This window comes from Canis aureus, chromosome 7 (assembly GCF_053574225.1).
Source record: "Canis aureus isolate CA01 chromosome 7, VMU_Caureus_v.1.0, whole genome shotgun sequence".
NCBI classification, from domain to species: Eukaryota; Metazoa; Chordata; class Mammalia; order Carnivora; family Canidae; genus Canis; species Canis aureus.
This window is the reverse complement of record NC_135617.1, coordinates 52,344,204-52,369,975: the sequence shown is the minus strand read 5'-3', so window position 1 is coordinate 52,369,975 and position 25,772 is coordinate 52,344,204. Positions and strand designations below refer to the sequence as shown.

General features: G+C 43.8%; 1 protein-coding gene across 12 annotated transcripts in view; it reads left to right on the top strand.

Annotated features, from left to right (window-relative positions):
* LOC144317374 (uncharacterized) overlaps window positions 1-25,772 on the top strand; it is an 81,417-nt gene that overhangs the window by 4,745 nt on the left and 50,900 nt on the right. The window contains exons 3-4 of one of the 12 annotated variants that reach the window (XR_013383346.1): window positions 3,687-3,803; window positions 3,922-10,477. The exons of 8 other annotated variants lie outside the window; for them this stretch is intronic. The gene's annotated coding sequence lies outside the window, so the exon portion shown is untranslated. 3 more of the 12 variants (XR_013383355.1, XR_013383353.1, XR_013383345.1) reach the window with 3 other exon arrangements.

The window sequence follows — 25,772 nt, the reverse complement described above, 5'->3', positions numbered from 1 at the left end:
ATGTTCTATAAGGAATTTTAAAAACAATGATAAACCTCTAAATGCAGTGTAGTATCCTGGATTAAACCCTGAAACAGAAAAAGGACATTAGTGAAAACTGCTGAAGTTCAAATAGCCTGTAAATCAGTTAACCGCATTGTACCAATGTTAATTTCCGTGTTTCAATAAATGTACCACACTTATATAAGTTGGGTGAAAGATTTATGAGGACTCTCCCATTTTTGCAACTCTCCTACAAATCAAAAATTATTTCAAAATTTAAAAGAAATTAAATGACAAAAGTGCCTAAAATTGGATATACTTTCTGCATTATCACCATGGCAATTCTAAACAATGTTAGTGGTAAAAACACTTCCCCCTCAACCAAGTCTTTTGGTTCTAAGTTCTAAGCAATTGTTGTAGTTGTTGAGTCTTAACAAAAATGTAAGTTCTAACTTAGCACATTTTTATTATTTATCTTTTAATAAGCATTGCATCCTACATGCAGGTTACTCCTACTAACTCATATATACAATTGACCCCTAATACATGGGGGTCTCAGATGCATGCGTTGGTTTTGAGTAAGTTCAAATCCAACTGGAATCATCTCAGCTTGTTTCCAGCCCAGTCATGTCTCCAGCCCAGTGGTACTTCAGAAACTTGCGTTTGAACCACAAATTGGAAACAATTCTAGCACAGTGATTTTAGAGATGAAGAAATAGTACTGTGGCTTCAATTCTGTCATTCTGTGGGACCACTTATAGCTTTTATGTGTTTAAAATTTCAAACAGTGAAACAGAATGCAAAAAGCCAATTTATTATTTGTTTCAAGACACATGTCCAATTTTTTTTTCATGTAGAGGAGCAGAGAGTTAAAAATGATCAGCTCCAGGTATTAAATATGCTAAATATGGGGCACTCCAGTGGCTCAGTCTATTGAGCATCTGCCTTCAGCTCAAGTCATGATCCCAGGGTCCTGGTATTGAGTCCTGTATTGGGCTCCATGCTTAGCAGAGTTTGCTTCTCTCTCTGTCTCCACTCATGCTTGCTCTCTCTCTCTCTCAAATAAATAAATAAAATATTTTTTAAAAAATAATATGTTAAATATAAGAGTGAGTGGAATTAAAGTCCCAGGTACTAGAAACTGCTGTAAAAATCATATTTCCCCTCCACTCCTTTTAGGGATCAAGAAAGTTTGAAGGCCCAGAAAGTTGCTGAGGTTAAGAAGGATTTGGTGAAGGGAGGCAAGGACAAGGGCCTCTCCCCCACTGACCCAGTGCCCCTGGCACTGTCTCTGCAGCCCATGCCCACTCTCCTTTAGCAGACAGGCAATAACTTACAAAAACCGAGTCATTTGTTCAGTGTCAGCTAGTGAGTCAGTGGCAGAGCAAGACGTGGGAACCAGGACTCCTGACCCTGCAAGGCTCTAACCACTGCCCCCTATTTCCTCTTTCCAGCTCTCACTCAGCTAGAGACAGATTAATTCCAGAGGGCTAAAGAATGTGCCACCTGACATATGGGAAGAGGGGAACATTTTTTTAGAGTCACAACTTGAGTTGACTTTAGAAAAGAGTGAATTTCAGTCAGAATCCCCACAAGCAGAAAAACACTGGAATACAATATTTGAGAAGCAAGGGAATGATTTCAGACCTTGGTTTCCACTGACTTCTCCAATTTGGCGGGGGTCAGGGGGGCTACTGTTCAATGGAAACTATCTGGGGAACTTAACCACAAAGATGCTCATCCTCAGTTTTTTCATGTTTAAGTAGAAAGCAATAATTAAATAGAGTGACCTTTGTGATGCAGGGGGCATCACACTGAGGAAAAGCTCAATAGCAAGAACTCCGTGAAAAGGTGTGCACGAACCACTGCCTTCCCTGAGCCACTCTTTCCTACACTTTCCTAGACTCCTAGCATGGTAGACGCTATCTTGATTAAATCTAAGCAGCTCCCTGTGAACCTTTGCTACCAGTCCTTGAAATTCATACCATCTCTGTTTTCTCAGATTACAGTCCAGGGTTTAGAAACCATTCACTTGTGAATTGTCAGGCATGGATGCTACATACAACTATTGGGTTGTGTCTTTGCACAGCTCCCTACCACAATAATTGTTTAGGTGATCCCTGGTCCCCACTGAGCTAATAACTGACTTCCTACCTCACGCTTGGAAGGATGATGGTTGAGTAGATGGACCAATGGATGGATGGATCAGTAGGTGGATGGATGGAAGGATGGATGAGTGTAAGTGTGGATGGGTGAATGATTGGATGTAGGTAGCATTTTGTTCCCTATATGAGTGGATGGATAAATAGACTTATAGATAGGTAGATGGATAGATGAGTGAATGGAATGGAAGAATGGAAGAATGGTTGGATTAATGGATCAATATACAGGAATCCATACCATTCCATTTTTATATTGGTGCCCAAGATAATTTTTTTTAAGATTTTATTTATTCATGAGAGACAGAGAGAGAGGCAGAGACACAGGCAGAGAGACAAGCAGGTTCCAGGCAGGGAGCCTGATGTGGGACTCAATCCCAGGACCCCAGGATCACGACCTGAGCCGAAGGCAGATGCTTAACCACTGAGCCACCCAGGCGTCCCAACCCAAGGTAATTTTATAGTGAAGGGGCCCCAAGAGGATTCTACTTCCACACAGGAGATATGTTTAAGACCAAAGCTATATTCAGATTGGGTAGAACTTAGCCTTAAGGTAGACTTTAAGGCCCCAAGAGGCAGGAATTGAGCTTTCCATCTATGAGCCTTAATAACCAGCTCATTCTCTGCTATATAGTAGATACTGCATGAATATTTGTTGCCAAGAATGAATGAATGAATGATTTGAAAAACACAAATCAAGGAAGGCTCCCTTGACCCTGAAATTCACTTCTACGGTCTGATTCTTTGTGCTTATAATCCAACATTAAAATTTCATTCCTTTATAAATCAATTATATATTCAGAAAGTATCCAGTTAGGATGCAAAATATTCCTGGATATCAAATACATTAAGTTCTTTCCATTTGTTGTCTCCTGGGCAGGAATTAGTCTCACTGTTGTCCCTCTTGATTCTTTGCTGATGAAGTTGGGCATGGGGCAGGTCCAGAGGTTTCTCTGACTGAGCTGAAGGATTCTTGCTAACTAGAAGGGAATGGGCCCTTTAGAGAAGGAAGTGCCAGGGCTGTGACGAGCGACCCAAAGACTCCTCTCCCATGTGACCCCTGGGAACTAGCCCCTGGCCTTCTCGGCATCCCCTCCTCTTAGGGATGGGAATTTCTCACTTTGTCCCCTGGGTTTCTGCAAGGTGGGGCAGGGCGCTGAGTGAAGGAAGAAATAAGAGAAGAGGGACGCCAGGGTGGCTCAGTGGTTAAGCGTCTGCTTCAGCTCAGGGTGTGATCCTGGAGTCCCTGGATCGAGTCCTACATCAGACTCCCTGCCTGGAACCTGCTTGTCCCTCTGCCTGTGTCTCTGCCTCTGTGTGTGTGTGTGTCATGAATAAATAAATAAAATCTTTAAAAAAAAAATGAGAGAAGAGGAAAAGCGAGAGGAAGAAGGGAAACGTGAGAAGAAGAGAGACACGGGACAGTAAAGAGAGAGGGGGAAAGCACCCAGTGAGGCTGGCGATGGGCAGAGACAGGAAGGATCGGAATGATATTTGCAGCACAATGCTTCCAGTAATAACATCATCATTGTCTTGCCCGAACAGATGTGCAAGGACTCCATCTACTCATTATACAACATGAAAATGGAACACGTTGGTTTCTATCAGCCTCATCAGAAATCTTGGCAGATGCTGTCAGAAAGAACACACTACTTCTGAGATGTGATTTTTCAATAATGCAGACTGTACTTTTTGATTGGGGTTGGGAAAGAGAGGAAAGGGGAGTTGATTGTGCTTTTTTTTTTTTTTCCTTTTTAATTTTGAAATTATTCTTTTCCAGGAGGCTTTTCCTTAGACCCCACTGAGCTCCTCTGACTAGCCAGGACCACACCACCAGTGGTCTGGGGCGGGCCAGCCATCTCGAGGCCACCCTAGAGCCCTGTGCCAAGGATCCATTCCTTTGAAACAGCCCCCTGTGTGCAGTGTTCAGGGCTCACCCTTGGTGGCTCTCACCTCCCTGGAGTCCAGCATTATTCATAGCTCCCAGTCTCCTCCACTCCACTTGGCCTCGACCTCTGTGTCCCTGTCTTGCATTAAGACATCTGAAGTGGGTGGTTCAAGCAAAGAGCATTTTGTTCCCAGCGGAACGAGGCTCAGGGAGACCGGCAGTGCCAGAGACAGGAGTGGGCACCATTCGTCATTCGACTAAAGCCTCGCAGTGTGCAAGCTCCCCACGACAAGCACCACCTTTCCCTGGGAAGGCGGCCAAGGCCTGGAGCCCTGTGTAGGAAATCCCCAGCGAGAGGCCCTTCCTGAGCGCCACAGAAAATGGTTCTTTTCAGAGACTGAGTCCCCTTCCTTTCTAGCTACAGGCCCACATCACGTCCCCCTTCCTGGCCTTTTGCAGCCCGTTCACATGCCAAGTGCTCCCGCCCCGGCGCCGCAGGGCTCCTGCGCCCCTTCCCTTTCCGAGCCACCCTCAACTGGCTTCCCCAGCCCTGGCAAAGCCTGCAGTCCCCACTTGGGCTGCCAGTGCTCCCTCCACCCCACATGAAAACTGTCCCATGCCCTGTCTCCACATCTCCAGAGGCTCCTCTTGCGTTGAACAGAAATGATTTGTTGACTTTACTAAATTAGCAAGGGGAGCAAATTCCACAGATGCCTCTTTGTTCCTGAGTCTCAAAGTTCAGACCTCTAGCTTGATGGCAGGACTGAGGTGGTGCCAGCAGCTTGAGAGTGCGCGAGAGAATGACAGCTGACAGTCCCTCTTGACAGGGCCATTACGAGCTGGCAGGCGGTGGTCCACGCCTCTCACAGCTTCATAATGTGATCTTCACGACAGCCCGCTCTCTGCAGCAGGTACTGTTGCTAGGCCTGCTTTACAGAGGAAGGAGCTGGGACGTGAGGCTAGCAAGAGTCAGACCCGGGTGTGCCTGGGGGATGGCACCCCTGCACCCATCCGACTACCTCTCCCGAAGTGTGCTGGGGAAGGGGAGCGGGAGACTTGGATTCTGGCCTCCTCCTGCCACTCTTTAGGTGGGTCACTTTGGGCCAGCCACATGCATTTTTCCAAATGTCCTTTCCTGATCAGAAAAATTATGGGAATGAGGTGATCCCCTAGGGCACTTCCACACAATGACATTCTCCCCCCCATTATAAAGGCACTCAGAAAGATCCCCAAATTCCTGGACTCGAGGCCAGCCCCAGGTAAAGGGATGATGTGGCTCTTCTTTGAGTGCATCCCCATCTGTAACAGAGCAAACACACTGCCCAGGTTAGGCAGCTGTTCCAGTCCAACTCTCTTGGGCAAGAGAGTGTGATACTTTACGCTTTGATATGAGATGGAGTCATAAATAGTCATAAATACTGTTGCAGATGCCAGGGGCCATATGATCACAGATGTCCTGCACCCCTGCCAGGATCCCTCAGTGACTGCCCTGTGCCTGCAGGAGGAAGCCTGCACTCTAGCTCGGCTTCCTCGAGGAGCTGCATGAGCACACTTTCACCTTCCCACCTTGACCTGTTATCTTCTCCAGAGACTCATGTGTACCTCCCCTGCCAATTTTGGCTGAGCTGACAGGATGTTAAGGGTTCATCCTTACCACTGGTGGAAGATTTGTAGCACCATACTCGATCGATTCAAAGGTGCACATTTTTCCTCTTTTTATTTTTTGAATATTTTTATTTATTTATTCATGAGAGACACACACACAGAGAGGCAGAGACCCAGGCAGAGGGAGAAACAGGCTTCCTGCAGGGAGCCCAATGTGGGACTCGATCCCAGGACCCCAGGATCATGACCTGAGCTAAAGGCAACCACTGAGCCACCCATCATTGTTTATTTGGCAGCACTTTTTCTTTCATGGTGGTTCACAAAATAATGATGTATCTTGCAGCCGAAGGCCTCTTAGATTTGATGAAGTATGGTGAGTAGCATTTTCCAGATCTGAGCTCTAGAAGCTCAGCCAGACACTGGCAACCTGTGTGCCCTTTTTCTGAGGCTTTTCCTCCCAATCAGGATGGGGTCCAGTATAATGGAGATGATCTTGGGGGGTTTCTAGGGCTCTCTAATTGTAGCCATGGGGGATATTCAAAGTGTTTCCTGACCAGACCAATCAGAACGAAGACAGCTGAAAACATCTGGCGTGTCTGTCCTGGAGTTTACCCAGTACCCACCCTGGCTCTAGTACTCCTTGCCATTGGCTCCAGATTTGCAGCCATTTTCTCTCCTCCTTAATTTTATGGGCACTTACCAGCACTCTCAGGGAACATGGCCTATCACCCAACCCCAGGGGACAATCCCTAACTGGATGAAGCCAGGCATGGTTATCCCAGTCTCCTTTGCTTTTATTGTTTTTAGGAGTGGGCATGTGTATTAATTTACCATTGCTGCCATAACAAATGACTAGAACTTTAGCTTAAAGCAACACAAATGTATTATATTTGTGTAGGTCAGAAGCCAAGTACAGATATCACTAGCCTAAAAATCAAGATGTCTACAAGACTGAGTTCCTTCCCAGAGGCTCTAGGGGAGAACTTGTTTCCTTGCTCTTTTGGGTATTGGCAGAATTTAGTTCCCTACAACTATAAGAATGAGGTCTCTGGCTGTCAGCTAGGAACCTCTATTAGGGTCGAGAGGCACCCTCCACCTTGGGACAAGTGACAAATCCTCCTCACATTGCCATCTCATCACCCAGCAGGGCTTGTGGGATTATATTGGGCACCCCAGATAATCCAGGATAGACTCCTCGTCTCAAGGTTCCACCCTTGGTCACATCTGCAAAGTTCCTATTGCCATGTAAGGCAACATGCTCACAGGCTGCAGGGACAAGAGCATGAGCATCTTAGGAGGTCATTGTTCAGCCTGCTACAGCAGGTGACGAACTCTGGCTGATGAGCTATAAAGGGGTACCGCTGGGCTTTTGGAGATATTGCTCCCTAACAAAAAGACAGACTTTGAGGAGGCTTGCCCTGCTCCCACTTGCTTTGTTTGAGACGGTGTGAGCTGCAGCAGCTACCTTAGCAGCATTAGGCATCAATGCCAACAATAAAAGTTGACACTGAGAACAGCAGTGAGAATATCAGAGTGAAAAGGAAAAGCTTGCCTTTGGATGGTAATGTTGAGCCATTGAAACTGCCTAGATCTCCTGCCTAGCTCCTGTTGACCCCTCTTGAAGGGCAGGGCAAGCCTCCTATATTTCTGGTTATGCCTGGTTAGTCGTTGATGAATAGATCTCCCATAGTCCATAACACTGCCTGCCAGGTTGTACCTCCTGGTTGAGATGATTGTCTGAATTATGCCTGAATTTGCAGTGCCCTCCAAACTTGATGGCTTAGATTGCTGGCTGCCCTCATGGCAGCTCTGTTTTTCAGGCCTGGTACCAGGCTTAGCTTTTCCCTCCTCGTTAATCTGCATGCTCGGGGTCACACCATACCTACATTCCATCCATCTTAGTGTTTCTGGTGTATCTTAATATCCAGATACACTAGGCTACTGGCCATTCCCGGACAAGTCCCTTCACCTTCATTCTCCTGTGCCATTCCTCCTGCTGCTCTCTCAATCAGAAATGCCCTTTCTATATCCATATATCTTTGCCATTATATCCTTACAACAATTTTATGAGGAGGTGCTATTATTCCCATCTGGCAAATGGTTAAAAAACATCAGGTAACTTATATTTAAGGGTACTGGCCAGTAAGTGGCAGAACTAGGATGCTACTGTAGGTCTTATGAACCTGAAAGCCCACATCTTTTCACTTGCTCCTACATTGGCATTTTAGAGGAGACACTGCTCAACTGAAGTCTTAAAAGGATTTGTCTCCCTCACTGCATTATAAGCATCTTGAGCGCAGGGGGTGAGTCATTCCTTAGTGACCCCAGAATCAGTGGTGTGCATGTCAAGGTTAACAACTGGCTCTGAGAGAGGATTGGGTAGGGAAGGAAAGCCCTAATTTATACTGTTTTTCGTGGGGAAAATTCTCCCATCGTGGCTGATCTTGAGCTTCCAATGTGACATTGCTGAACAAGGAGTTAGGAGAGATGTGTAGAAGCACACCATCAGATGATACTTCCACCACAAAGATAAAATATAGGTGAATAACCTCAAGAGGACAGAAAATGGTAAAAAGTAGTAAAATAATTAGGGAGTGAATGAATTTTGATTAGTTATTACCATTGTTTTATCTAATTTATTCTGTTTTAATCTTACGTAACTTAACCTTTAATAATTGTTATGTTTAATGATCAGCTTGCAAATTTCCTGAACGCTTAACAATGAGGTTTGAGGTTGGTTTGAGCTGGTTCTGGCACACCACCGCTAGAGTCTAGTATAAGGATTTGCTTTTTTTTTTTTTTTTTTTTAAGATTCATTTATTCATTTAAGAGAGAGAGAGAAAAAAAATAAGGAGGAGGCAGGGGGAAAGGGAGAGGGAGAGAATCTTCAGCAGACTCCCCACTAAGACGGAGCCTGATGGAGGGCTCAATCTCATGGCCTGAGTCAAAATAGACACTCCACGGACTGAGCCACCCAGGTGCCCCAGATTTGCTTTTAATAGGCTCTGGAATGGTGATGAGGATGCTAATAAAAAGAACATGATTATCCATTAATGAGTTTTGAATAGAGTCTGATAACTCAAGCTGCAATGTTCTTCCTGTGTTTGAGAATTTCTTAGTTCCATTACTCAGACTTCACCAAAAGCCCAACAAATAAAAACTAGCTGACAGTAGAGATCAAAGAATAGCCAAGGCTCCCACTAAGGGCTGTGAAGACTGAACTCTGCCCAGTGTCAGGGTGGGGCGCTATGACTGCTTCCAGTTCCAAAGGGTCTGTGTGGACTGGGCTTGAGCAAGCCTCTGGAGTTATCACTGTCTCCTCACTTCACTCACTTCCCTCTGGCCACGCCCACAACAAGAGCTGTCCTGGACAAAAAGCACCAAGTCAAATTAGCACTTAGTTACATTCAAGAAAGTTCACTCTCTCAGGAAGTAGGGAGCCTAAAATGAAAAGGAAACTACATTGCAGCTCGCCAAGAAGTCCTGCCTTTCACTGTCTTAAACTTTTGTCATGGGTGCAAGGCTGATGTCACTGGAAACTGGAGTGGGCAGGATCAGCTTAGGGAGGGAGACCGACAGCTGGTGAATCAGCTGTGCTGCATTACACTCTGCACTCTCCTCGTCCTGGCTCAGGGATTGTACCATATATGGACTCAGCCTCATGAAGGCAGTCCCACTGATTTGCATTGGAGCGCCCTTAAAACTGCCTTTAGGGATTAGGTCATTGTTACCAGGAAAAGGGAGACCCCAGCAAGGTTGGTCAACATGAAGAAATCAGGCCCAATTGTGGTCTGGCAAGGGAAGGCTGAGAAGAGGGGCAGCCCCATCCAGCCACACAGCTCTGGGGAATGAAGGACAGAGCCTGAGAAAGCAGTGGGAGTGACTCTTAGCAGTGGTTGCAAGGGGGAGGGATTGGGCACAGGACCAGCCTACTTCTGTAGACTCCATTCTGCCTCTGGGCGGCCTGGGGCTGCAGGAGCTTTATCCTGAGGCTGACTCAGACCAGAGGAATAACTCCCAAATTTCAGATGTGAGACACAGCTTCCCTGCTTGTGGGTGAAGGTGGCTGTGATGCTGCTGAATGTACAGGAGCCCCACTGATGAAGTGAGGGACAGTCCAGGCTCTGAGTTATTCTGGAACTGAGAGGGGTTCACCCAGGTAGAACACAGCTTGTTAACCTCCAGCCCCCATTCCATCCATCCAGACTGGGGTAGCCCAGTGTGACACAGAGAGGCGGTGGGAATCCAGGGAAACAGGAAAGGAAAAGGAGGTCGGGGAGTGATCTTGGAAAGTGGCTTTTAATAGATGGCCAGGAAATTGGATCCAATTTGTAAAGATTAACCAACTTTTTTCATTGTTGTTTCAGCAATCTGTGTGCTTTAGCTTTGTTTTTTAAGGACCAGCTTGAGTCATTTCATGACACCTCTCTCTCTCCGTATACCCCCTGATTTTGTTCAAAAGAGCAGAGCTGTGGAATAATCTAGCGCTGTGAGAAGGAACTACTCCATATGCAAAACACAGACAAATCTCACAAACGTAATGTGGAATGAAAGAAGGCAGACACAAAAGAGTACTGTGAAATCCCATTTATATCAAGCTCAGAAACAGGCAAAACCAATATGCGATGTTAGAAGTCAGGATAGTGGTTCCTTTGTTGGTGCTAGCCACTGGGAGGGGCAAGAGGGCTTCAGGGGTGCTGGTGATGTACTAATTCTTTGTCTGGGTGCTGCTTACATGGATGGAAATACCCTGAGCTGTCCATACACATTTCTGTATGCATGTTATATCTCAATCAAGCTTCCTAAAAAAAAAAAAAAAAAAGAAAATCACAGGAAGAATAAATTCCTGTGTGCCAACCAAAAGGAAGCCTCTGAGGGTTGATGTAACAGAATGGCACTCCCTGAGGGCTAAGAGTCAGAACACTCCATTTCCAATCACACTCTGTTATCCACTGCTGGAAGGGTCTAGGAGGCTTAGCTCCCCTGCATCTCACTCTCTGTGCTGCAGAACAAATGGGTTTTAATCAATTACAGGAGCTCAGAGAGATTCCCCTTTCTTACCTGTTCAGCAGAGATGGAATATAATTTAATGCTCATTTTGCCTCTCATGTGATCTTCTTATAAAGGAATGATCCCCAAGCTCGGTGAGATCACAGATCGATTACTACAATGTCAAATCGTGCACACACAGATGTGCACACACACATGTGCACACCTAGGGATATGTGGCCTCTCTCTGTTTCCTTTTACCCATCATCAACCTTGACTTTCTCATACATATCCTCCTTCCCCTTCATCCCCACCTTCTTTGGTCTTATCATTTCTTTGATTCCTTTCCTAGGACTGCCCTATAATGTACCACTGACTGGATGGCTTAGAATAACAGAAAATTTTTGTCTCGCAATGATGGGCGCTAGAAGTTCCAAAATCAAGTGTTGGCAGAGCCATACTGCCTCTGAAGGCACTGAAGGATCTTCTTCCTGTCTCCTAGCTTCTGATAGCCTCAGGCGTTCCTTGGCTTGGTGCTGATCAATCTAATCCTCTATGTTCATGTGATGTTCTCCTGTGACTTCCCTCACGTGACCTTCCCTCTGTGCTTCTCTGTGTCTGTGTGACACTGGTCATATTGGGTTAGGGCTCACCTGAATGACCTCATTTTAACTTGATGACCCCATTTCCAAATACAGTCACTTTCTGAGGTCCTAGAGACTAGGACTTCAACATATATTTGGGGTTGGGGGGACACTATTCAACTCACAACAGCCAGCAATTAAAAGGCTTCAGGAAACCCTAAAGTAGCACCCCAACTCCATGTCCTGCCAGGATAGGTTAAGAATCCCAAATCCCAGTTGAAGACCAAATATCAAGAGACTTGGACAAATATATAGTGATATTAGCCTATGTTTGTATAGTGCTTCCCACTTCCAAAGCCCTTTCCTAATTATTAGACCATTTGATTTTTTCACAGTAAGAAAGTCAGAGCTGCAGGCTCTGAGGCTAGACTGCTTGGGTTGGGACCTTAGCTCCTTCTGTTTTAGCTGTTTGACCGCGGAGCACATTGCCTCTACACCTCAAAAAGGGATGTGGTGACAATCAAGTGAATTAGCATACATACTTACAATACCACCTGGTATGCATTTAGCATTGATAAATGCTAGCTACTAAAACAAGGAGCCAGATAGCGTCATCCTACATCCTACAGATGAAGAACCTAGAGAGCACACAAGGCTAATTCAAAGCAGATCCAGAACTAGACTCAGGTCTTCTGAGATGTAGCACAGACTTGTTATCTGGCATGACTTGCTGTCCATTTTTAGGTAAAAATAGCAACAATGACAGCTACCTTTTACTGAGCACTTACTAAGCACTAGGCACTGTGTTGTTTTATATTCATTTATATTCAACATCTCTCTTAATCCTCATAATGACCTATGAGGCAGGTATTGCCCCCATTTTAGAAAGGTGCAAAGCGAGGCCTAAAATTTTAGGAAGCAAAGTTGGATCACCCAGCTAGTGATGAAGAACTAGGATTTGAATCCTAGTCCCTGCAAGGCCAAGGCCAAGTTTTCAACCACTTACGCTCTCCTCTGGAAAGAAAACCAGCATAGTTGCTGGCTTTATATACAACCAGGGATTGCCAGGATGGACAGGGTGATGCTTGTAAGTTCCCCAAGGGTCAAGAAGAAGCCATTCTTAACCATCCTTCTCCCTTCCCCCTGCTGCTGCAGGCACTGCACTTCAAAAAGTGTCCTAGATCCTCAATGGAAATTTGCAGATCAGTCCCTAGGAGCTAAGGAAGCCTAGCATCGGAGTGAAGAGGAACCAGAGGAGTGTTGGACAGCCAAGCCAGAGGGATTGTTAGGTGCTACCCAAAAGACAGGGGAGACCTCAATGCCAGAACCCAGAGGGAGCCGTGGTGCCCAGGCACAATGGGTTTGTGACACCTCTCAGGTCTGTGAAAGGAGGGGGAATGACTTGACATGAGTGCAACTAGTTGGAGAAGGGGAGTACTGCTCCCCCCAGATGGCTTCAGATGGCTGCTCAGAAACACCTGCCTGGTTTGGAAAGGCCTAAGGAAAGCAGCCCTTAGGAGGGCTCTGCCCAGGAAGGCCCCACATCCATCCCGATGCCCACATATGGTTGTGGCTAGCAGCCCAGACAGACACTACTGTTTTGGCTTCTGTCATTTCCTTTTCTCCCTCTATCGGCAGTACTGTACTCGGAGTCCTTGATCTCAGCTAGCCTGATTAGGGTCCTCAGGATCCCAGCACCCTGCATGTGCCTCCTGGGGCCCCCTAGTGGATGAGCAAAGGTTACATGAATCATTTGAGTCATAAAATAAGGCAGGTGCGGTTGTAAAGAAGGGGGAGGAGGAGGAAGAAAAAAATCATGGTGGGTTTTTCCCCAACAGAACTTAAGGATCTCTGTTGTGAATCTCTCTCTTGTCCCAGCCTGGGTGAATGATTTACTATGACTTCAGGAGCCACACAAACACAAGCTCTGACCCTGGAATGGACTTGGAGGGGGGCAGGCAACGTAGAGGGCTGGCCTCTTCCCTTGACTTACATTAGGAGCACCCCACAACTATCAGGGTATTTAGAAAGTAACACATTTAGAGTTTTCCCAGAAGAATGTGAGCTGTGCCCTGAGGAAAAGGTGTTTACTCCCATGGAGGTGGGATTTTTATTGCTGGTTTCAACATCAAGGAGGTGTGAAAGTTACGGACAAATCCTGACAATCAATACCACCTGAGGAAGGCCAGAAGGCGGGGGGCACGGGCCAGTGTTTCTCAAACGTAAGGTGCACAGCTCAGAAGCACCTGGGAATCTTGTGGAAAGGCACATTCTCAATCAGTAGGTCTGGGGTGGGGCCTAAGAGCCTGTATTCTCAACATGCCCCTGCTGCTTGCCGGAGGACCACTCTGAGCTAAGAAATAACACCGGCACTTTTCTTGGCATCCTCTTCCATACACACCTCCCTTCACCAAAAACAAAATAAAACGAAACAGGGAGACTGCATTGTCTAGAAGAGTCTTACATAATTCCAGGTAATTGGGAAGGGACTGCCATACTGTATTTAGAATTTCAATCAGCTCCCTCTCTGGCCAAGAACGGGCTTATTCTTGATCAGGTCAGAGGGTCAGGCAAAGGATGAAGAAAGTTCCATGGAGGGACACCTGGGTGGCTCAGTGGTTGAGGGTCTGCCTTTGGTTCAGGTCGTGATCCCGGGGTCCTGGGATCGCAGGGAGCCTGCTTCTCCCTCTGCCAATGTCTCTGCCTCTCTCTGTGTGTCCCTCATGAATAAATAAATAAATCTTAAAAAAAAAAAGTTCCATGGAATCTTGGGCAATTGTATAGAATAAGCAGAAACTACAGTATTACAACTACTGTTTTTGCTTTAAAATATATTCTTAAAGGTGGCATAAAAAATAGTAGAAAACATAATTAAAGGCAAATTTTGCTTGTTCTTTGTGTCTTCCTGTATTTCCCAAATTTTCTACAAACCAACCTATATTGCTTTTTTTTTTTTTTAAAGCTTAACTTGAAACATCCTGTATTATTGAAGTTTATAGGCCTTTTCCCTGGTGCTAGGAACCAAAACAGAATCTGATATTGTACATACAGGTACATTCTGCAGATAACTAAACCTTTGGGATAGGGGATGACAAGAATCATCTGGTGTTTAGGAGATGAAGTGGGCAGGGCACATCATCAGTGAACCACTATTTAGCATGGAAAGGAGCATAGAGAAGGCTTATGAGGAGTACCCAGTCTCTGCCTCCTGAGGTCGTGCTGACCTCTTGCTGGCCTAATGTCTGATTTATTTTAGTTTCTATGGCTCTGAGCAAGGCCAATTTGCACAAATGGTGGTCTGGCATCTTGATCCGTGTTTACAAATCAATGAACAGACTACCTAAATCAATGAACTCTGATCTTGTGCATTTTATAGATGAGAAAAAGCAAGTTGGACAGAGGAAGATTGCAGAGGGTGGAAGTAATCATGGAAATGGAAACTTCATAACTCAGTTTCCCACCCCATGGCATTTCCTTTAAATCAGGGATTCCCAATCTTCAGAATCGCTAGGGCAGGATAACTTTGGATAAACACAGTCCTTCCTTATCAGCATGGTGCTTTGTGTACAGTGGGTGCTCAGTTTTTGAATACACTAATGTTTCTTTCATAATGATCTGAGACATAGAGCACAGAGCACTTTAGGAAATGGCTATCTTTTCCCACTGGTAGCAATAAGCTTTGAGAAGAGGTTTGCATAGGCAGTCACCCAAAAGCTATCTGTTAAATGGAATAAAAGATCATTGAAGCAACAAGATTTAAGAGGACTGAAATAACAGAACAGATTTCTAAGAAATGGGAAAAGAAACGACTCTAAATGTAGCAATACTCTTTTCTATTTAAACATGTAAGTTTGCTTTATTGTTTGAAGAATGTGATTTTTAAGGTTTGAAGAAATAAAATTCCAGGAGGGCCCATTCCTTGGTCTCTCCACCTACTATTTGGGAGTGAAGACTGGACTTATGTTGGCATCTTGGCTGATCTCTTGCCTGCTTGGTGCCAGTCTCACTCAGGTTTGAGTATTCTTTATCCTTCATGCTTTGGCTGCAAAGGTAAATGTAAGCACATTTTGTTCTTTTTGTCTCCATTTTTTTTTAAGATTTATTTATTTATGATAGACATAGAGAGAGAGAGAGGGGCAGAGACACAGGAGGAGGGAGAAGCAGGCTCCATGCGGGGAGCCCGTCGTGGGACTCAATCCCGGGACTCGATCCCGGGACTCCAGGATCGCGCCCTGGGCCAAAGGCAGGCGCTAAACCGCTGAGCCACCCAGGGATCCCCCTGTCTCCATTCTTTATTCCTCTAGATCCTTTATTCCCTTGACCATGACCCTTCCCACCAGAGTTCCGGTATTTTCATAGCTTCTCTAGAAAAAAGGGAAAACTCCTTTATACAGAGGTACAAACAACTGATAATGACTTAGACTAGCACAGATAGGTTCTATTCTAGACCAAGTCAAGAACAGACAAAATTTATTCCCTAAGGATCTGCTTGATTAGTTTTGATCCTCTGCAGTGTCAAGATGTCCCTGGCTTCAAGGGCACCTTTCTGAAGCTCTCTATCTGCTCAGAAAAGGCTCCCTACATGCAACGTTGCCCTGACTCCTACACCATCTCCTTCTCACCATCCCACCAAAACTAACCCAACCTTCCTGCCTTCATCATAAATTGACCAGATATACCAATAGATCCTCTTGTTAGTGAGAACAAGAAGCAAGTCCATTTTTGAGATGGTAGACCAACCCTGCGCTTTGGCCCAGGGGCCCAATAAAGATTGATGACAGATGAGTTAAGTTGTGGCCTAGACAGTCTTGTCTTGATTCCAAAGCACATTTCCCCAGCCCTATGGGCATCAGTGACTCACCTGAAGACTTAGAGGATCGGTTTGCTCCCTTAGTAAAGCAGATAAGATGAAAACACAAAGTGGTATTTGCTGGGGTAGATCACTGCCCTTTCAGTATGTTTGCATTGTCTACTTCTGATCCAAGGTCCCTGGCTGAGCAAACTGATACGTGACCAATTACATTTCCACTGCAATGGATTCGGCACATACCCAAAGCTTCTGTCATAATAAAGTGCACTCCCTGAGTGCCTTGCTAATGGTAAGTGGGCTTTGCAGCATACATACCACGTTGCAAGAACCAGAAGACTAGATGTGGGTCTCGGCACCCCTTTTCCTGGGGAAGAACCAATCCCGAATCCCAAGTTTACCACATCTTACCACTATTCTACACTAACCTCCAGAATTATTTATGAAAAGCAGTCTGTTGTAGAGAAAAGCAGCTGGGAAGACTCTTAGACACCCTGATTTCGGGAGTGTGCCAGCACTAGCAGCTAATGAAAACAGTGCTTCATTCATTTGCTGTTGAGGGAGCATGAGCTGGAGTTCTCAGACCCAGGGCACAAAAATATGACCTTGAGAAGGGAACTCTCCATCAGCAGGAGACAAGTCTGTCATCTGTGTCATACCAGGCTGCAGTGGGGACTAGGTCTCCATAGGACAACATAGGTTAGTGGCTTGGTCAGGAGGGCCACATAACCCCTAGAACTTTCTGGGGGATCCTCTTAACCAACAGTCACCCAGATCTGATTCATTCTCAGTTCACTGAAGGCTACTGACAGGAATGGGTCTCTCAGTCTAACTGAGGATGTTAGACTGGGGCAATTGGAGAAATCTGTTCCTGGAATGTCTGCTTGTTTAGGGTGGGGGTGTACCATCAACTTTCTGATCTGAGAGTAAACGTGATGAACTAAAAAAGACTCTTGGAAGTGTAAGCTACAGGCAAACATAAAGTTACCAGTTTACCTCTTAAATATTTATCAGCCTAAACTTACTTATCTTGAGAGGCCATAGAGCACGGTGATGAAACCCACAGTTTTTGGCACCAAACAGATCTGGGTCTGAATTCCAACTGTACTCACCATGTGGTCTTATGCAAGTTACTTAACTTTTCTAAGTCTCACTTCCCTTATCAGTAAAATGGAGATGATGATAATAAAACAGTACCTTCCAAATAGAGTTACTATGAAGATTGAATGAGCCAATGCAATCAAAGTGGTAGCACAGAGCATTATTTAGTAAGTGCTTAATATGTGTCAGCCCTAATCTTGGGAATATGAAAGCTCATCATTTCTTGGTAAAAGTCAGGTTTGTTTAGATATAATTTACATGCAATCAAATCCACCCCTTTTGGTATACATTTCTGCAAGTTTTATCAAATACATGCAATCATGTAACCACTACCACAATTGAGATACATCACCCCCAAAAGTTCCTTTGTGCCCTTCTCCCCAGCCCTAACCCTAGGCAGTACTCATCTGTTTGCTGTCCCTATAGTTCACCTTTTCCTGAATGTCGTATAAATAGAATCACACAATAAATAGCAGAAAGCTCATCATTTTTAAAGGCTGACACATGTGGCATCCAATGAATTTCTAAGTATATTTAAAGAATCAAGTTACAATGTTCATTCCAAATCAGATGATATATTTCCTGTTGACTTACAGAAGAGGTATATTATTTCAAAACGCCTCCTGAATTAGTCCCTTTATGGGTAAGTGGATCTTTCTCATATGCTCTCTTATCAGTCATTACATCTCAACCTTGAGGCTAGAGTTGGCAAGGACGAGGATAGGGCATAAGGAGATCTCAGGTATACAAAAAGGCGAAATAAAACTTCTTACCTGAATGAATAGTGGGAAGAGGAGCTAGAGTCACTTGAGGCAGGAAGTCAATTATATGGTTCTCCATCTTTCTATTTTAAGGGATGTCTTGGGGCTTATAGAGAGTAATGCCAAGGGCAGGGGCTTTGTGTGTGTTTGTGTGTTTTTTCAATTTATGCCTTAGACTCTGGGATGAGCTTGCCTTGCAACCTGTCCTGCACCAAGCATAGGAGATAACCACTCTTAAGTAAACTTGGTGGCACAGTAACTGTCTCTGTTTCCACATGGTACAGAGGGGCTCCTGAAGTTCCTTCATGGAGTGAGAGGGAAGAAAGTAGCTGAGTTGAGAATGGCCCACAGTCACAAGGGGAAATGACTCATAGCAGACAGCATGGGCTAATTACCTAGACCAGGAGCTAGATAGAAGACAGCTTTGAAGGGTTTAACACTAACAAGAGCCTGGAAAACCAAGGTAGCCAGGAATCACTCCCACATCCTGGCCAAGAGGCCAGTTGTTGAAGCACACCCACAGTCGACTTAGCTATGTGCAAAGGTTAGGAGGGAGGCAGTGGGCAATGGTGAGGATCGGAGCATCCAGGGACACTTCCTGGATTCCAAACCTCTCTTCTCTACTCCCATGATAATTCAGTCCATACACCTCTCCCCATAATCCCAGTTTGTGGAAGCACAGGAGAAGGCAAGGACACTGGCAAGACTAAGCCTTTTTCTTCAAGCACTGTTTGAATTGTTGCAGGGGACTAAGGTGACTCAGTGGGTGAGGGCTTGTGAGAAACTCATGAGCTGTTTTCTCAGCCCACTTGAGCATAAGGTGTGTGCCTCTGCAGCCCCAGTACATTGCCATTACAATTTCATAGATACTTTATCTTCATTTTTGATCTATTACCTCTTGGCCATGGCCCCTAATAGCACAGCTTTAAGACTCTTGGTCTTAGAATATTATTCAGCCATAAAACAGAACGAAATCTTGCCATTTGCATCAACATGGATGGATTTAGAGAACATAATGCTAAGTGAATAAGTCAGTCAGAGAAGACAAATACCGTATGATTTCACTTGTATGTGCAATTTAAGAAGCAAAACAAATGAACAAAGGAAAAATGAGATAAATCAAAAAACAGATTTTTTTTTTTTTTTTTTTTTTTTATTCATAGAGACAGAGAGAGAGAGGCAGAGACACAGGCAGAGGGAGAAGCAGGCACCATACAGAGAGCCTGACTTGGGACTCCATCTGGGGTCTCCAGGATCACGCCCTGGGCTGCAGGCGGCGCTACACCGCTGCACCACCCGGGCTGCCCAAAAAACAGATTCTTAACTATAGAGAATAAGCTGACGGTTGCCAGAGGGGAAGTGAGTGGAGATATGGGTGAAATAGGTGAAGGGAATTAAGAATACACTTATCATGGTTGAGCACTGAGTAATGTAGAGAATTGATGAATCACTATATAGTACACTTGAAACTAATATAACACTGTATGTTAATTATGCTGGAATTTCAAAAGTTAAAAAATAGCATCTTGGTCTGCAACTTCTACACAAACCGGACATTTTAAGGAATAATGCAATGCATCCCTCTGTAAATAATGATATTATTTTATTTTGTTTTTTAAAGATTTATTTATTTACTTTTGATGGAGAGTGTACGGGGAGGGGCAGTGGCAGAGGGTGAGAGAGAATCTTCAAGCAGACTCCCTGCTGAACATGGAGGCTGATGTAGGGCTTGATCTCACAACCTGGAAATCATGACCTGTGCCAAAAACAAGAGTCTGACACTTAACTGACTAAGCTACCCAGGTGCCCCAATAATGATTTTTAAAAGCTTGTAACTCAGGCTTTCAAGTTAGTTAAGTGTCTGCCTTTGGCTCAAGTCATGATCTCCAGGTTGCAGGATTGAGCCGCATGTCAGGCTTCCTAGTCAGCAGAGAGTCTGCTTTTCTCTTTCTCTCTTTTTCTCTCTCTGCCCATCTCCTTCCGCTTATGCTCACTCTCTCGCTCTCTCAAATAAATTAATTAATTAAATATTGAAAAAAAAAGTTCGTAACTCAAATAAGCACTCTATAACTCATCTTTAAGTTCAAGATTTTACATTCCGATTTCTTCAAATTTCTCCCTTTCTCTTTGGATACACACAAATGTACATCATGCCATTAGATGCATTTATGCATTTCCAGAAAGCAAACATGAGCTTTTTATAATGAGCAATTGTAATAGGATTTGGCTTCTAGGAGAAGATTAAGAAAATGATTATAAAAAATAGGAAGAACAAATGCCCTTTATGTGAGAGCAAATAAACTCTAAATGTTAGAGCAGGTTACAATGCCTCAGTGATAAAGTAATTAGTAGTTCCTACTGAAACAAGCTTAACCCAAGGGAAATTTCATAACCAACTATATTTCTCATGTATAACTGGGCAGGAAAAATACGAGATTTAAGAAAGTAAAAAAGGAACTTCTTTGTAGGCCTCCATTAAAACTGGACATTGGAACATGAATGCACTCCAAAGTATATCTATTTTTTTTTCACTCTGAAGTGAGGAAACCAATCTATGAAAAAGGTGAGAGTCAGCATTCTGAAATGCATTGGAAAATTACAAATTATGAAAGCTATTGATAAAGTTGGTATTTATAGCTCTATCAAGGATTTTATATTATTTACATCTGGATTGTAGACACAATCAAAGCCCACTAACCTATTCCAATTTATTAATGCTGTTTCCATTTTTGGTGTCAAATACATATGAGACAAAGATACTCTGAGAGGGTCACTTGGATCAATTTAAAATATAGCCACTTAAAATAAAGGCCTCCTAAGCCAGACTGTATGTTTTGATATAAATTGCATCCAAACTGGTATCACTGAGGATGTACCTTTACTACTCATCTACAAATACACATTCCTGTGAATGAAAGCAGTTTGAGAAACATGCCCCTGGGCATATAGAATGTCCACTCAACTGGTGAGTTTCTGATTCCAAAAACTTTGGAAGAATTTTCCCCAAAACCCCTCCTTTGGTTTCTATGGTTGAGAGAAACATAATCACATAGGAAGCATTGACAATTGCCTCTGTCTTAGCACATCAGTCCACTTCCTCCCCACCCCGGTCTTAACTTCCCCTTCCTTTAGTGAGGTCTTATGTTTTATCCATTCACTTATTAATCTTTTTACTTATTTGTCTTATTAGTTATCTATTGTTGTGTAAGAAATTACCCCCCTACAAGACTTAGTGGCTTAACACTACACACATTTATCACTTCGTAGTTTCTGAGGACCAGGAATTGAGGCATGCTTAGGTGGGTCCTCTGCTTCAGGTTCTCTCACAAGGCTGTAATCAAGGTATTGACCAAGGCAGGGATGTCATCCAAAGGTTGACAGGGGGAAGCATCCGCTCCCTAGCTCATGTGATTGTTTGTAGGATTCTATTCCTTGAGCTTTTCCAATGAGCTTGCTTCACCAAAGCATGTACAGGGGGAAGGTAATCAGCAAAATGGAAGTTACCATCTTTTGCAACCTCATAATGGAAATCACATACCCTCAACAGTGCTGAATTCTATAGGTTTGAAGCAAGCTACTCCAAGTAAAGAGATGACACAGTCTGTGAATAGTAGCAGGTACAGATAATTGGAGCCATTTTAGAGGTTGCCAATTTATTAAGAATTTGTTGAGCTCACCCTAGGTATTGGACACTGTACTAGGTGCAGATAATATTGTGGTGAACTTCCTTCTCTCAGAACTTACAACCCATTTGGGGGGTAAGGAGCATCCTTGAATAGATTATTGCAATTGTGATAAGCCCACTACATTAGAAATACAGGGAATAAAGGATCCACTCTGGTCTAGGCTGAGGGAGGTAGGATATCAGAAAGGGACATTTCAGTAGAAACTCAAAGAAGGACTGGCCCAGAAAAGGAGAGGAGGAAGGAAGTTTTCCAAGCAGAGGGAATGGACTATGCAAAGATCTTGAGGCCAGAAAGATCGTGTTGTATTAGAGGGAGGAGTAGCTGGCATACAGAGTGAAACAGTGGGAAGAGCAAGAGAAGGAAATAGGGCCTTGTCTGCTATATTAAGGAGGTTGGTCCACAGCCAATGACCAAAGGGAAACTCTTGAGAAGTGATTCAGAAGATCTCTTTGGCCACCTTTCTCCTTCTACAGGTCTTCTCTCTACTGGCCTAGAGTCAGCCTTGAGTGGCCTGATTCCTCTTTAATCCTGTAACAATCTCCAGCTGATACTGTATCATATGGTCCTAAAGCTTTCTTTTTCCACCCCCAGGATTGTTCTGGCACTTTTTAAACTGTTTTCAAACAAAACCACACGTAAACTCCCTATTATTTAAAAGAGCTAAAAGCAGAATCACTAGGATCAAAGACAGCTACAGGAGGAGAAGGGACACTTGGCAGTGCTCTCCCCCACATTCCCATGGGGGCCCCCAAAACACCTGTGTGGAGTTCCAGGACTCCAGTTTGAGAAACATACCCCTGGGCCACAACTCTATCAACTATTATTCCCAAGGACTCATTCTTTCTATAAACTTTTATTGAATCTTTATGACATATTAGACATGTAGTAGGCACTGGGAATAGAAAGAGATTAAGATATCTCTTCTCTCTTCCCTCCATGAATTCATTGTCTAAAGAGGGATTCCCGTGGTTGAATGACTCATTGCATTACCATGTGATATGCAATTATGGAGGGTTGGGCAGGGAATTGTGGTGGATCAGAGGGGACACAGTCAAGGGAAGACTTCAAGAGGAGATGAAGCTTGAGGGAAAAGGAGTTTGCAGTTGAACAAGAGGCCAGGTGGTACCCATCTCTGAAGATTTGCTCTTTATCTGAATTCACTTCCTTCACTCTGCCTATGTCAGACACCTCACTGTCTAGATGGGGGCCCTTTCTCAATATGCCAAAATAACTGCCCTAGGCTTTAAGTAGAAAGGCCTGATCGATCTCTCAGGTTCTATAATAACATAGTGTTAGAGAGCTTGCATTGGATTTTTAATTTCTCAGGGTTTCTGGATTAGAATAGAAGATGAGCAACTTTACACAGTTCTATACCTCAAATTGTCTTTTTCCCTTTACAGAAGGAGGGGCCAAGCAGAGAACACTCTTTGTATCCCATCTCAGTGTTTCCTCCCTACCAAGGTTCTGTGCAGAAAGGGGAGCAGCAGCCTTTGACCTCCGGTCTGATTTCAGAGTCTTAGGCTAGGATCACCCATCAGGTCTAGCATGTTCTGTTGGTTTCAGAGGTCCTCCCCGATTTGTCTCAACAATCCCGAATTCTAGGGTGAGATGGCTAGCATTTGCTCATTATTTAATTATCCAGGGATTTGATTAATCCTTTATAACTGACAATTGAAAGCTCGTACCAGTATAAGACAGTAAGTTCGGTAAACTTAAAGTCTTAGCACAGTAAAGGATGCAATACTAGGCTGAAGCTATGCAATATCAGAAGAACTGGCCATGCAGAGGAAAAGGCTTCAAGCCCGGATGTTGGGTTGTGCAAGCCAAGCACTCTGTTGTTTAATTGTTTTATCTCTCCATGACTCATCTGGCATGTTTTAGCTTAGCCCCAGGCCAGGTTTGAATAAGAACAGCAAAAGAATCCAGCTCAACTTTCTCCTCCTCCATAAGATCTCTCCAACAAAAAGCAAGCTCATCTCTGTCCTACAAACTCAGGTCTCCTCTTGATTTTTGGACACATTGTCAAGTGTTGGCACAGTCTCTTGGGATTCCTACGTCTCTTATAATGCTGAATTAACATTCTGTGCTGTGTTTCTTCTCAAGAAATGCACTTTGTCTGCTTGAGTAGATCGTAAACTCCTTTCAGGCTCAGGAAATGCTTTACTTGTGTTGGTATTTATGGTTCTCTCCCACCTCCAGTAGACTTAGCACAGTGTCATACAAGTAGGCACTCTATAAATATTTGTGTGTGAATGAATGAATAACCATGGCCTACCCCATGTATGACGCAGCTAGTCTCATTGACATGTGGGTGACCTAGCTGGGGTATTTGTGAGGGAACAGAGTTACAGAGGCTATCTGGGTGGGCAGCATATGGTTCACAGCTGGCAGGCCACATCCACAGACCCCTGGTCAAGTATGTGTGAAAGTCAACATCTTTATGCCTTGGGGAAAAAGGTCACTGGTTAAAACTGCATGGAGGATGATTACCATTTACTTAACCCCAGCTTGGATGACATATCGCCAGGTTTCCCTTGCACACTTTTCTTTAGTTGTAATTTAACCATTTTTGCAACATTTCACTTCTTTACCCAAGAGTGTATTCCCTGAAAACAACCACCCAGAGGATTCTACTAAGAGCAGCATGGTTTTTATTTTCTTTTGACTATTGCCTCACACGTATACTATAGGCAATTAGAATTTTATCTCCTTCAACCTAGATGAAAAGTTGAAGAGGAGGTAATATAAGCAGAATATCATGAAGCTCTTATTCAAATCAGAATTTGCTTTATAGTGCAAGTAAGGAGGCTTAATGTTCTAAGCCACAGATAACCATGTCAGGAGGGCATTAGGTCCCACTGGGACATGCCCTTCTGGCTTTATGACTGTCGGTGATTCACTCAACCTTCTGGCAACTTTCTTCCTGCCACCAAAGAGGTGAGAAAAAGACAGGAATATCATGAACTCTTCTCAGGCTAAGGATGTTATGAGAATGAATTGCTTTTTGTCTATCCCCTCTAGGAAAAACATACAAAAAGTGTGGACTTCTGGGCTCACCTTTTCCATAAACTGGATTCTGTTTCTTTTTCCCCTATTTCTAACAATAGTATTATTAATTACTTAACATCTTTCCAAGGCAACCAGTCAAGTCTTAGCAAATCTTCCTTGCCAAAACCTGTGCATTTGTCCTTTTTAATATAGCTCATTCATTCACTTAGAGACTGTTACTGACCATCAGTGAAATGCAAGCCATTGTATTCGTTGTAATGGAAAGAAATAGATATAGGACCAAGAAATGACTACAAATAAGAAATAAGACTTGGTTCTTATAAAGCTTTTTAAAGGTCACGATTATCAACTGTTCTTCAGTTTTTTTCCTTATACTTGAGAAGCTGAGGTTCCAAGTCTAATCTCCTGTCTGGAATCTCTTACTCATTTTCTCTATAAAGCACTCCACTGCCAAATTAATATTCCTACATAAGCATTATAATCATGTCATTTTATGGAGGTAAAATTTTTAATAGCTCTTCAGAGCTTCTAAAGAAGCTCTAACACGAGCTTCTAAAATATAGAATGAACTTATTCTCACAACTCTCACAACTCTCCACTGTAATTTTTCTGCTTGGACAAACTGGTATACATCCTTTTCCCACTCCAATCTATTGCATGAAGAAAGCCACAGGCCCAAAATGGCATCACTTAGGCTAAGCCCTCAATCTAGGGTTTAACTAAACTAATTGTAGCTTCAACCTTCCTCAGAAATACAGTCTTCCCTAGTTGGTCGGGCATTTCTGATAAGCATCAGTGAGGTAATCTGTCGCAGAGTTCTCTCTCTCCCTCAAAGGAAGATGAGGTAATTTGCATGAAAAGACCCCTTCCCTTTCCCCCTCAGGGAAAGTGACCTTGCCTGAAACAATCTTTTCTTTTGCTAATAATTCCTTGCTCTACCCTCCTTCCCATAAAACCTTCCATTTTATTTTATTTTATTTTATTTTTTTAAAACCTTCTATTTTAAACAACTCCAGGCTACTTGCTAGATAGGCTGCTGCCAGATTCATGAATTGCTTAATAAGGCCAATTAGATCTTCAAATTTACTCAGTTGAAGTTTTTTTCTTTAATACTATTTATTCATATATTCAAGAATGGATTGGATGTCTTCTTTGTGGCCGTCTGTGATAAGAGATGGTGCACAGTTCCCGCACTCAAAGA